This window comes from Pan troglodytes, chromosome 1 (genome assembly GCF_028858775.2).
Source record: "Pan troglodytes isolate AG18354 chromosome 1, NHGRI_mPanTro3-v2.0_pri, whole genome shotgun sequence".
NCBI lineage: Eukaryota > Metazoa > Chordata > Mammalia > Primates > Hominidae > Pan > Pan troglodytes.
The window spans coordinates 166,492,746-166,507,180 of record NC_072398.2 but is presented as its reverse complement, the minus strand read 5'-3'; the positions used below and the strand labels follow the sequence as shown (position 1 = coordinate 166,507,180).

The 14,435-nt window shown below is 39.6% G+C and overlaps 1 protein-coding gene across 5 annotated transcripts in view; it reads left to right on the top strand.

Moving 5' to 3' along the window:
* CACHD1 (cache domain containing 1) overlaps positions 1-14,435 on the top strand; it is a 222,582-nt gene that overhangs the window by 15,065 nt on the left and 193,082 nt on the right. Inside the window, exons 1-2 of one of the 5 annotated variants that reach the window (XM_063801034.1) lie at positions 6,979-7,063; positions 9,597-9,656. The exons of 3 other annotated variants lie outside the window; for them this stretch is intronic. The gene's annotated coding sequence lies outside the window, so the exon portion shown is untranslated. Of the gene's footprint in view, positions 1-6,978; positions 7,064-9,596; positions 9,657-14,435 lie in introns of those variants that run through there. One more of the 5 variants, XM_063801036.1, reaches the window with a different exon arrangement.

Below are 14,435 nucleotides of genomic sequence, written 5' to 3'. Positions count from 1 at the left end.
CTCCACCTCCTGGGCTCAAGTGATCCTCCCATCTCAGCCTCTTGAGTGGCTGTGACCACAGACATGCACCATCATGCCTGGCTAATTTTTGTATTTTTTGTAGAGATAGGGTTTCACCATGTTGCCTAGGCTGGGAGTTTTTTGATGTTTCAAATCTACTATTAAACATTCAGGGTTTAATAGTAGTTTTGGGTTGAATGTAAGTTTTCATATTTCTAGGGGTGGGATTACTGTGCCATATGTTAAGTGTATGTTAAACTTTATAAGAAACTGCCAGTCTATTTTCCAAAGGGGCTATATTACTTTGTATTCCCACCAGCAATGTATGAAAGTCCTGGTTGCTCCACAGCCTCACCACAACTTGGTAGAATCTGTCATTTTAATATAAGTCATTGTAAAATGTGTGAAGTGGTATCTCATTGTGGTTTTAGTGAATATTTCTCTAATGAACAATGATGCTGAGCATTTTTTCATGTGCCTATTTGCCATTAGTATATCTTTTTTGGTGAAATATCAAAACCTTTGCTAATTTTAAATTGGGCTGTTTATTATCGATTTTTAAATAATTTAATGATTTTTATTAAATTTGTAGCATTATGCAATGAGCACCACTATCTGGTTTTATAACATTTCCATAACCAAAAAAGTTTTCACATATTCATTTATTGTCAAGTTTTGAGAGTGCGCGCACACACACACACACATACACACACACACATACACATACACACACACACATACACACACACATGTATTCAGATGTGTTTTTTATCTTCCGGATGTGGACTAAGTTCTGCTACTACAAATTGATTTTCTTTCAAGTGACATTGTTCTCAAAGGAAATTTGCTTTTATTATTTAAATAATAATGACATCCAGGATTAGAAATAATAAAGTGTAATCCAGGGTGTATAGAAATCTTCAAGAGAGCTGTGGGTTTTGCAGTTCTTGTTTTCAGCTAAAAACAAAGCATTATTTAGGATTTTTGGGTCAATGTGGCCTGTGTAGAATCTTGGGTTTAGTTAGTCAATCTGCAAGAAACTGTAGATTGAACTTCTGTTATGCACAAGCACAGCTTTGGGAGCTGGGAGCACACTGATGGATAGAACAGAGTCCCTGCCTTTGAGGAGCTTACATTCTTATAAGAGGGAGATAAATATTTAAACATGTAAATGCTAAGTACATGTAATGTTGGACCCTGACCAGTTCTGTGAAGGACATAAAGTAGGTTAACATGGAGTTCAAAGAAGGCTTCTTGGGGGTGCTGGTATTTGAGTGGAGGCATGAATGATGATTGGTAGCAGCCTAGGAGGACCTGGAGTAAGGAATAAAGCATACAGAGACCTGTGGAGGGAAGGAGATCAGTGTGTGTGAAGAGCTGAAAGAAGGCACTGAAGAAAGGTGGGAATAAAGGAAGATGAGCGAGGATAGGATCACTGTGGAGAACAAGTTTGGATTTTGTTCTGGCTGAAACGGGAAGCCACTGGAGGGTTTTAGGCACAAGAGCAAGGGAGTTGGCTTTTGCTTAGAAGGATCCCTCTGGCTGGTTCCATTTTTTTCTCTTACTCTCTTGGCTCTGTCACCCCCTGGCTGTCAGTTTATCCTCAGGCTGGTTTTGCCTGTAGTAAAATGAGTGCATTCAGTAGAAGAGGGCACCTTTCTCCCCCCAGGCTTTGAAGGATGCCTTGGGCTCACTCTGATTGGACCTTAGTGGAATACAAGGGAATGGGATTACATTAGTTTATGCCAATCAGGACCTACTCCTAGAGCCCAAAGCTCCTAGAGCTGGGTTGATTCTACTCACATTTTATGACCTACACAATTCAGTGATTTGGATAGCAGAGAGGTGACACCAATATTTACTACAATTATCACTGTTACCATTCCACTGGCAGTAGACTACAGGGAATGATTTTGATCATTTTGGCTAGTGTCTTGGTTATGCTGGACCTCCTTTTTTTAAAAAAAAATGTAACTGATTATCTACTTAGCACCTGCCATACCTAATTTCAAGACAGACATGAAACAAAGGAAACGCATGGTGGTGTTACATCAACCATAGTGCCAGGAACTGCTTAATTCATTTGGTTAGTAGAAGAATTCAAATCAATTAGTTTAGAAGGCAATTCTAATACTTTATGTATTTGAATATAATTTCAACTTTTTGTGAGGTGATGTGATTGTGGTTTGGAATTGTCCATGCTGGTGGGGTTTACATTTTATAAACATATTACTACAGATACAGCTTCAAAATATAATATGTTTTATAGATAGAACTGGGTTTTTAAGTAGCTGGTGGTAGATGCTTTTATGATTTATGTTTTGTAAGTTTCAATTCTTTGACCAATCTCTGTTTGTCCATCTCTAATTTCTGGTTGGCTGTGTCTGTTCTATGATGATACTGAGAAAAGTTACAAAGAGAATTGGTACTTTTGGATGTGGTTTTTAAACAGCCTGCAATTGTTTCATCTAATTAGTGAAACTAAAATACATGATTTTTATAAATGATTTTTGAGAGGTTTCTAGTTCCCAAAAAATTAAAATCTATTCGGGACAGTTATAGAGAATTCATTGTACAGAGAATCTCATTATGACATAGTAAAATATTATTGAGGTGAAGTATGAAAACATCCTTTTTGAGTTTATCTTCCTCATAAAAATTTGTCTTCTATTTGATGCAAATCAAGATTATATAGGACTTGCATGTAACCTGGTAAATTTCTTGTTGAATTTTCATTTAGTGTTTTTGCTCATAAATTATTGAAGTGAGAGTATTGTGGTACTATTTTCCAAAATGTCTGACATTGAATGAAGAGGTGGGAGGTCTACTAACATAACAGTATGTTCCTCCATTATTCTTTCTTTCAATACACATTGTGCATACAGCCTGCCAAGCTGTGTGTCTTATCCAGTGAATTCAAGTATCTTCCATTTCGTTAGAATTTGACTTTTGTACACTGGTTCTCTTAGTTACAAGACTGAGATCAAAATTGTGTAGATAAACATTGAGCTATTCTTACTTTTATCATCACATTAGAATTCTATAAATGTCTTTTTCCTCAAAGCATTCACATCACTGTAGAACACCTTTAAAACATTAGAAATGATTCTCATGTTGAAACAATTTAACCAGGAAAGTTAAATAAATAAGAAACTAAATAATTATTTAACATATATTTAAAGTCTGTTACTAGCCAGGTACTCTGGTAGATACCTAGGATAGAAAAGTCAACCAAATACAGCCCTGCTTTCCTGGAGTGAACATTCTACTGGGGGATTAGTTAGTAAGCAAGCTGGGAACAGCAGGGGATGAGGGTCAGCTCCGGGAAATCATGGGAAATTGTTCATAAGCAATGGTGGAGATTTTTGCTTGATGGATGCCCGTGGGTCATGTTCCCTGGAGGATTGTGTTTCAGGGATTAACTCTTTTTAAGCTAGTCTGTCCCAAGCTTTATTTCTTATTTATGGCATTTTTAGACAGCCCACGAGTGGCCTGTAAACAATTACTATGCTTCATTCTTCCTCTGTGTGTTTTCTATAAACCTTCAACTTGGTTTTTTATTTCCTTCTTATAACTGAGCTGCCAGTTGCCCTGAGACTTTTTCCATTTTCCAATCTCCCAGGACTGCCCTGCCAGGAATGCTTACCTTTGTGGGCTTTGTGGATGTGATTTTGAAGAAGGAGTGAGTCCTCCAAACTAAAAGCCATTTTTAAGTAGTGCAGAGACCTTCCCCAAAGGAGGCGAGAGATATGGATGGTTCCAGGAATCCCCAGTTTATAAAGAGTCTGGATTTCAAAGCTCATTTCAGAGTCTGTTGTCTGGAACAACATTCACATAGAGGGGTTATAAAAGCAGACCCCGCTCTCAGGCCAACTCACAAAAGCCTGTTTAGGAGAAATGGGATTTTAGTCCAAGCTCTCTTGCTATCCTTCTGAACCTCAGGTTTCTTACTATAAAAATCAGGGCTGTTTCCACCGTCGTTGTAGAGTTAAATGAGATGAGGTTTGTAAGAATATCTGGCACAATGCCTGATGCCAGAGGTCTCAGGAAGTGTTTGCTTTTTCTTCATGTGAGGATACATAATGCTAAGTCTTCAGAATTCTATACTCTACTCCTCACTTCTAGATTTGAGCAGCCAGGAAGAGTCCTGGGTGTGTGGGGATGATAGATGAGGAGGATGAATCTCCTGTTATTAAGGATGAGGAAAAGGGGAAGTGTTATAATATTATTAGTTCCTATTTATTGAGCATTTACTATGCACTGCATACCATGCTAAGCACAAGTTAAGTATTGGCTATTATTACCTAACTTATACATACCCCAGTGGACCAAGCTGGATGACAGAATGTCCATTCCTAATTGCCTTAGCCAAAGGGAGTGGTACAAAGTTACCCAATTCCCTTGGCCAGAGGTACAAATAGCTCCACCTCAGCCCCTGCCCACTTTCAATGTCGCCCCTGTCCACCGATCAGGAATAACTATTTGGGGATATTTTTGTCTGTCACTAAGCATTTTCAGCAAAAAGGAAGATATTTTTCAAATTCCCAAAGGGCAGAAGCAGCCCTCTCTCTGGTACTGCAGGTCTGACTGGGCATGGTTTCCTCTTGAAATGTCTCCTTGTGATGTTATAACTTAAAAGATGGAGGGCTGTTTGATCCAAGCCCAGGATTTGTTGGCTACAGGGTTTTTGTTAATAGAAAACATTCATGCACCTCTAGGGGGGAGAAATTAAAGCACATACTTCTTCCTGTTTGACCTTCGAACCCTTGCCATTTACATCAAACACTTGCTGGGAGAGAAAGCTAATTTAATAAACTGTGATAGCTTCTTCTCTAACAAGCCTTACTTTAAACTTGGCATTTTCTCCTCAAGCTGATGAGTTTCTGTCTTCTCAGAAGATGTGTGTACCCTTCAGACATCTGAGGGGAGAGAATGTACTTTGTGGGTGGTGCAATGCCTTGCTAATGTCATGTTCTCCCTTCAGTGAGTTTCAAAAATAGCTTGCCTTTTAAGAACAATTACAAAGGAGTCGTGCAAAGGCAGAGTGACTTGGCTTCAGCAAGCCTCAATTTCTTGATCTGTAAAATAGGGATTTTACCCTACCTCAAAGGTTGTAGTGAAGACCAAAAGCAAGAATTTATATAAAAATACTTTGTATCATGCTTTTTCAGTTATACCTTTTATTCTCAGGGAAGTCAGCAAATGCTGGTGGGAACATAGATGCAGAGCAACATTTTCTCTCTCCAAACATGGACTGAAAACTCTTGCCCTTTAATTTTCAGAAAACCCCCCATCCTGTGGGTTTCTCATGTAAAAATTAAAAGATAAAAATCTAGAAAAATCTTTGCTTAAATAATTTTGAAAAAGTAAATAAATAATTGAACCTGTCTAAAATCGAGAGACCAGTATGATATGACTAATATTAATAATGTCTAGAATTTGTTACCCTGCTTAAATTTGGTCAGGGGTTGCTCTCAAATGGTCCAAACTATAAACATGCAGTCCATGAATGCCAGGGTCCCTGTATATAGTAACTAACCCAAAGCACTGGGAAAAGCAGTACCTTTCTTCAAGGACTGCTTCCTCTCTCTCTCTCTCTTTTTTTTTTTTTTTAAAGAAATGATCTCCCTCTGTTTTACTCTGTTTTCACACTGCTATAAATAATTATCTGAGACTGGATAATTTATAAAGAAAACAAGTTTAATTGACTCACAGTTCTGCATGGCTGGGGAGGCCTCAGGAAACTTACAATCATGGTGGAAGGCAAAGGGGAAGCAAGGCATGCCTTACATGGTGGCAGGAGAGAGAAAGAAGAGCAAGGGGGGAAGTGCCACACTTTTATACCATCAGATCTCATGAGAACTCAAGAACTCACTATCACAAGAAAAGCAGGGGGGAAATCCACCCCCATGATTCAGTCACCTCCCTCCAGGACCCTCCCCTGACACATGAGAATTACAATTTGACGTGAGACTTGGGTGGGGACACAGATTCAAACCATATCACCCTCTGTTGCCCAGCTTGGCTCACTGCAGCCTTGACCTCTCATGCATAAGTGATCCTCCTGCCTCAGCCTCCTGAGTAGCTGGGACTACAGGCATGCACCACCATGTCCAGCTAATTAAAAATTTTGTTTTTTGTAGAGCCAGGGTCTTACTGTCTTGCCCAGGCTAGTCTCAGACTCCTGGACTCAAGCAGTCCTCCTACCTCAGCCTCCCAAAGTACTGGGATTACAAGTGTGAGCCACTGCACCCAGCGTTTTTTTTTTTTTTTTTTGATTAATAAAAATTAACAGTGAGACACTAGCTTTGCTGTGTTGAAATCATATACTGTACTTGATTTCCTGAAAGTACCTTTCACTAGTTTTCTTTCTTGACAAAAGATGGTTTGAAACTGGAACTTCCCTCAGTATTTCTGTTTGAATTTTAAAAGATGGAAGCTTTTTTTTAAAAAAAGAAATTTGGAATAAAAGGTGAAGAAAAAAATTGTTTTCATCTAGGTAGCATTATTCATTTGGGAAAAAGAAGACAGTTGAAGAAATTATTCTATACCTGCAGTTTAAACAACTTATATTTTGGAAATGTTTTATCCTTAGCAAAAGGCTAGTGGAATTCTTTGTTGCTTGAAGAATAACGGCACTTGTATAACTTGAGAAAAATACGGGGAAGGATGGCCTTTATTCTGATAGCATGGAGTTGGGTCCCCCTATTGTTTTCTTAAAACAAGCCGTTGACCAGCAGCTCTGGCCTCCATGTCCCCTTTGGCCTTTGTCTGTGGGTACATTAATGCCATTGGACAAGACCAAATGGCTCCTGGCTTCAGATCTCTCTAGGCCAATCTCACAGGATGAGTTTTTCTGCTCATCACATTCCTTCTTGGAGATATACTCCTCCCCGTTCTGATACTTCATCATATGCCACACGGAAACAATAAGTTCCAGGTGCCCAGCAGCGCTGTGCGGTTACTCCGCTGATCGTTAGAGTTAACGTCAGTGTAAAAGACAGCACCGCCACTGGGACTGCCTGGGCTTCCTGTCCAGTTATTTTTGTCTTCTGGCACAAAGGTGATTATCAGGTTCATTTTCTCTTAGCCTAGTTTAATACTGGTGAGTCATGGAGGACATGTTGATGTGAAAAGAACAGGAAATTTATCCTTGAAAATTCAGCTCTGACATAGCCTTCTCTAGAAAGATGCCTGTTTTCTTACACCTAAGCTTGGGTTGCCCTTGTGAGATACTTAGCAGTAGAGACTACATCTGCTTTCCCTGAATCCCTACCTTCAATAGTGCCCAGGCCAAAACTAGGCCCTCAATAAGTGCTGAAGGAATGAATGAATGAATTTGGAAGGAAAGACTTGGGGCTCCACTTAATCTCTCTGGACTTTGTAACACGGGAGTTGTTAATATCTGTGTCACAGAGCTGTTGTCACATCGAACGAAATGTCTCTAAAATCCCTTTGTGAACTGGGAAATCATTTGCATACCTTATAAATGTTTGGAAATACTTTTTGAGTGAAAGATTTTTTATTTTATCTTATGTATAGCTAGGTAAATAAAAGGACATTCCACTTATTACTATGGGTAAACTTGCTTTTTGTGTAACTTTAATTCTTCTCCAGGAGGAGGTGATCATGAAGAAATAATGAGGTGAAAAGCTGAATCCTTCATGAAGCCAGTGTGATGACCCATGAGGGGCTTAATAAATATATAGTCGAGCACTTCACTTACCTATTTTGAGAAAATGCATCACACATTTTATTGGAAAATTACTTGTTACATTTTGTGCTTCCTATTTCTAAAGATTTGGGAGACTGTGGAAAGTGCATATTACCACATAGGGAACTGTTATGCCTCTCTTCTTACAACTTAGAGGAAGGAATATTTTTGCAAGAGTTATGGCCCATAGCTGGACAATATAAGAATGCAAGTGGAGGAAAGGAATTGTGCAGATACCAAACAGCTCAACCCAGGGGTTGTGGCAGCCTCATTGGACAGTTTTGTCTATACCTTCTTTTCCCCAGGGAATTACCAAGAAGAGTGGAGGCCCCCTGCCACTAATTTTAAATCCTCCCTCCTCCCTGCCACACACACCTTTTCTCCTCCCTGCAGTGGATTTACACACATTTTGTGGGGCTGATTTAGCGAGCTCGTGGTTCTCATAATCTCCTTATAGAAGTGTATGCACATTAAGGGGACCTATTTAATAGACACGGCTGCCTCTGTGAAAGAATGCTTTGTGGAAGGGAGCCTTTGTGTATTTCTCCATCTCAGCAGTTCCTGGGGCGCTTCCCAAGTCTCTCTGACACCGAATGGCAGAGCTGGGAAGGACCTGCTCCAGAATAATGGGAGGGAGCGGTGGGACAAGGGAGGGAGGAGGCGGCCAGCGTTGGAATGTGGAGACCAGGGTATTGGCACTTCAGAGCTGAGCATCTTAACATTTTCTCTTCTTACCCCCAGCTGGGGACTTTGCATTTGCAATGAGGGCCCCACTTCTCTGAGCCCTAGTGAAAGTGGATCACTTTAAGCCCACAACAATGTGGCTTCTTATCCTCTTAGTTAATGCTTTAGATAACTTTTCTTTTAGACCAGGTAGGGGCTTGTAAAGTGGGACTGTGGCTCTGGCTTTGCCTGGTAAGACACGTGAAATTTTCTCATCTTTTCTAACTATCTTCCCTCCCCTGTTTTCTCTTAATTTGAAAGAAATCTCTGCATTGGTAAATGTGGACAAATCAAGCTGTGTTAGTGAGATATCTCCAGCAGTTGTCACGGACAAGATTTATTTATATAGGATAGCAATTCTCGAGCTCCCCAACAACATCCCAAAGCTTTGGAATGGTTCTAACGACAAAGAATTTACATTTCTCTTTCTTTAGTCTGATTTGGAAGCTCCAATCTAGAATTTAACCATGTAGTAGCTGCTTTTATTTGCTACCTGTTACCTACCAGTGAAACCACAAGGCTAGTGGAATTCTTTATTGCTTAAATTGACAGGATATGGTTGCTTAAATTGCTAGGAAAGGGGGGAAAATCTCCTAAGAACCACATTTTATTGGTAAGTAGAACTTAAAATAGTGCTCACTTTTTTTAGTGTTTTTTATGTGCCAGGCATTATGCTAAGGGTTAGAGTTCTATTTCTAATGCAGATAGCTACTAGTTTCAGAAAGAGAAATGACTTATCTAAGATGTGAAAGCCACAAAGTGGTACATGTGGGGTTCAAACCCATGTCAGCTTCTGCTTGAGCACTTAGGATTATTACATTAATTGATTCAGCATTTAGTAAGCACCATAATATTTGCTGTTGGCATAAATCTTGTTTCTTTGTGTAGTGGTCTCTTTGTGTGGGGGGCTCTGGAGAATATGGGCATGGGTTATGAGAGGAACTGGTATTAGTTACAGTTCGGTCAACAGGAAATACTTTACAGATCCAGTGGTTGAAAACACATTTGTTTAGATCATTCCTCTGTTCCAAGTAGGCATGTATTGGAAACCAACCTCCCCTCCCCTGCTTAGGGAGAATGGAATGTATGAATATATATAGAATTAATTTGAAAACTGGAAATGAATGAAAATGTAAAATATTATTGTCATCATTATTAGGGGAAGAAAAAGAGAAAAGGAAAGAAAACCTGAGGATAGAATGCTAAATTCCAGCCTTAGGTAAGTTTATTACAGTATACAGTGTCTATGCTATATTCTGGAATTCTTCTCTCATGTGTTAGGAAAAGCTCTCCTATATAATCTTAATTTATTTCTTTTTGACCTTCTCTGTTGAAATAAATGGCTACCATCTCTTCTTATATACTTGAAAAACTAAGTTCTCCCTTATCTTCCAAGTGTGAATGACCACACAAAAGGGTATGTCCCCAATGTACTTGGTCTGTCTGCCTGGATTGAAGTTGGCAGATAGACTTTGTCCTCAGTTCTTGATAGGGAGAGAGATGAAATGATAGATAAACATGGGCAGAAAGAGAGCAATACAGTGCTTTTTATTTGACTCCGAGCTAAGAGAATTACTTTTTTTTTTTTGACCCTTTTTGAACCTGAGTTGCTGTAATGAGTTTTCAAAGAGCCCTAGCACCAAAGTCCTCAAATTTCTTCATCTAAGCCTACTTTTTTTTCTTCTTTTTCTTCAAGTTATGGCTGTGTCTCCTGCTTTTCCCATTTCTTCCCAGGCTTGTCTTTCACAAAGAAATACAACAAAAGTTGGAATATCTAATCCATTAAAAGAAAAAAGAACATGTATGGACTTTTCTCCTTTGTTGGCTGGGACCTTGGTAGCTATATTTTCGTTTTATTATAATATATTTGATTAGCTTTGAATGTGCTGCCAAAGGCAAGAGGGCACTTAATACCTTTGCATTTTATAATGATTTGTTTGCCAACCTGGCCCATGTCCCAGACAATGCATCCTAGAACATGGGTGGTAGTGAAAGTGACTTGATGTATGTTTAGTGCTTGTTTGAACTACATTCAGGCCTATCCTTTGAAATTTGTGGTGTATTTCACTTCTGGTAGTAGGCTCAAGGTTCTATAAAGGATGTCAAATTGTGCAAAATTGCCCCACCTCAGTCTTACTGAAAATATTTTGATTGCTTTTTAGCTTATTAGTAGTAGTAGTAGTTGTAGTATTTAAGTTCAGCCAACCTAGAATATTTAAGAGGAGATGTGCTGGAGTGTCAAGAAAAATCTAGTCATCTTTGAGGTAGGAAAAATTATTCTACATCTGGCCATATATATGATGAAGGCTTGAGCTAATAACTTAGCCTCTCTGTGCTAGTTTCCTCCTATAATCTAGTAAACAACCTTCCCAGTCTAATTTTCTAGGATTATTTGCTGACTCAAATTTTTCCAGTCTTGTAGCCAATGGCATCCCACTAGAGGTTCTTATCCTACTTGAAACTTATAGCTTACAAACTTCACAGCCTTTGGGTGAAACTAGAGTGTGTTCTACCTAACATGAAACTTAATAGTGGAGACGGTGCACTGGGAATTGAGAATAAGAATCTGTTAGAGAGGTGAAGTGAGTCAAAGTCTCTTCCAGCTGAGCCAACCTCGGAAAGCTTTATTTATGGGTCAATTTATGGGTCAATGAAGTCACATGACATGGACTGCCTTCCTACAGGACACTCGTGCATGGAAGCCCAATTTCCTCAAAACCTAGATTTTCCTTAGAAGTTGTCTCAAAAAAAAAAAAAAAAGAAAGAAAGAAAGAAAAAGAAAAAAGAAAGCTTTGCCTAAGTGGTTTCCTGTCCTTAAGGTTTCCATGGAGAGAACATTTTCAAGATTAAAGGAGTCTAGCTCCTTTATTTTTAACCCGAGGGGTCTTCAGATTTATGTTTCAAAGCAGGGTGGGAATTTGGTCCTTAAAAAAAAAAATCATGTTTACTTTTTCTTCAAAAAAATGCCAAGGAATTAGCCCATTGGCTACTGATTATTAGCTTTGCAGTAAAAAAAGAGTGAGAAAGAGACATAGTCTGTAATTTTATAGTGCCTCCAACACTAAAATGAAGGCAGAGCTTTTTTCTTTCTGCCAAGGATGCTACAGGGCTTTGATTTGCAGTGGTCATCCTTTGATTATCCACTCACTCGGCTAACATTTTTTCAGTCCCTACTCTGTGCTTCCATCGTGCCTTGGGAGGCTTTAGGGTAGGTAAAGAAAAGGACACAGGCCTTGCATCTGCTTATTGTGCTTGTGGGCTGGGGGAAATCAAGACAGTCCTTCCTAGTTTTGAAATTTCACTTTCAATTAATTATAGCCAGCAATGGTTGGCAAGGAAAGTAGGGAAAGATGGAAGAGCCCCTTAACCAGGAAGAATTAGGAGATTTCAAGGCCTGTTGAAATTAATGTGATGGTTATGAGAACCGCAGCTATTTGGAGTCATATAGTTCAGGAAAAAAAATACCCCAGAGAGAGCCAGGAATCAGCAGGCATTAAACCCTGGCTTGTTCTCCTGGTAAATGAGTCAGCCTCTGGCGGGAATATAATCAAAATAACAACAGGACACATCAGCATATCAAAAAGGGGCAGAGGGAGTTTATCAGGGGCCAAGAGTGAGCACAGACTAGATCCCAAGCCCTTTGACAGGCATTTGGGCATTCCTCCTTTCTCCAGAAAACCTTTCCAGAGTCTTCCAACAGTGGGGCAATATACCCTTAAACAAAACTGTGGCAGGCTGGGTGTGGTGGCTCATGCCTGTAATCCCAGCACTTTGGGAGGCCAAGGTGGGCAGAACACCTGAGGTCAGAAGTTCAAGACCAGCCTGGCCAACATGGTGAAACCCTGTCTCTACTGAAAATACCAAAAATTAGCTGGGCGTGGTGGTGCGTGCCTGTAATCCCAGCTACTCAGGAGGTTGAGACAGGAGAATTGCTTGAACCCAGGAGGCGGAGGTTGCAGTGAGCTGAGATCGTGCCACTGTACTCCAGTCTGGGTGACAGAGCAAGACTCTGTTCCTAAAACAAAACAAAAGAGTGTGGCGTATCCTCATGGAGCTAACAGACAATTAAACAAGAGGTTCACCAAAGCTCGGAGAGAGCTACCAGAGAGAAGGCATAGGGGACTCACAACAGCATATAGATGCTAACTCATGCAACTTGTAAAATCACTCATGTACAGTACCAAATACAGTGCCTGCTCCAGCACATTAGAACTACTTATTCTCTTTATTTTTTCACTATTCGAAACTGAAATACTGTGTTTTCTAAAACATTTAGTTTAAAACTGTATTTGATTATATTCCTTGTATCATCATATTTCTGAGATTTTTAAAGTTTACTGCATCTTTACTTTTGTGCAGGGAGGCGCCTTCGTTATAGAAGGAATCTGAAGCTCAGCGCAATGTGGCTTCTTGCCCATGTTTGCTGAAATAACTCGTGATGGGGCCTAGATGAAAAGCTCAGTTTCATGACTTTTGATCCAGTGGCACTTCTACCACACTACAGCATCTCTCAGTATTTGAAATGTGAAAAAAGATTGAGTCTCAAGCCCCAGCTTCTTGGTTTTCAAGTCTTGCATGCAGAGTCTTAATTTCAAATACTTCTTGATATTCTGATCTCTTGTCTCCCTATCAGGACTGACATCTACAACTCAGTTGTCTACTCTGTCTCCTATTCTTGAGTAAGGTGTTGACTACCTTGCTGGGCTGACTTGGTGGTTTCCCCTGGGAAAAGGACCAGAAAGAAAGTGCAATAATCGTGTGCTTAAAGTACATTGGTCATTTCTCTCTTTGCAACTTGCAGAATGGAGAACCATCTAAAACAGTATTAATTATTTCAGCCTTGCTGTAGCCAGTCTTCCTAGATTTATTAAATAGAACTGATTTCCCAGTTAGTTTGGGGTAGTATACATTCTTGAAGTAGTGCTGACCAGCTGCGAACTGGACAGCATTCTGATACAGCGGCTCCAGCATCTCGTATCAGCAATCTCCAGGTGTCTTGATGTTTCTTGAAGTCATGACAAGCCTCTGGACATGGTGTTTTACCAGCAGCATTTTGTACAACTGTTGGTTGTTTTTCCCAGACTGGACGATGTTTATCATGTTAGAGGACTTGACCAGCCCCTTATGGGCTGATTCTTATCAGTTTTCTTCACCATTGCCTTAAAGGCACCTAAGCCTCCATAAAATTGGATTCTAGCAACTGGAACAATACTCTTCCTTAGTTCACTGCATTCATGTTCAAAACTGTTTGCCAGTACACAAAATCAGTGACTGAAACTCAATGGCAGAAGACAGGCCAGAAAGGAGTCTGCCACACACTTTGCAAAACATGCAACCCTAGGGAGCTCAGTAGAACTTTTGCCTGAGAAGTTAGAGTATGATTGTATTAGGAGATGGTGAAACTCAGAGCTTCTTATTCTGGGCTCCGCAGAATTCAAGGAGTCCGTGAACTTGATGAGGAAAAAAATTACAACACAAACCTCTAACTAAAATCTATCATTTCTTTCCATTACATTGCAGACAACAGAGCCTAACAGTATTAGCAGCCCATGGAGAACTTTATCACAGAAACAAATATTTCATATATAATTATAGATTTCTACAGATAACTTGAAATGGCATAATCTTCAGTACTTTGAAATTACACTAGTTGTTAGACCCATCATTAGAGATGTTGTTGATTAATAATAAAGAAGCACATATTACTATGTTACAGCTTTAAAAAATTATAGTGGGTGTTCTTTACAATCTTGTGTGTTTTATGCATTTAAACATATGATTCTGGGAGATTCTCATACTTCACTGCCCTGTCCCTGAGCTGAGTGACACAGAAGAAGCTAATAACACCTGGCTGAGGATAGGCTGTGGTAACAAATGAATCCTTATTATTTCAGTGATTCTACACATCTTTCTGGTTTAATATGTCTTCTAAGGATTGATGTGGCCTTCTTCTATCTTGAGATGTTACCATCTCAAACTGTGACGTTAAGATTTGCCT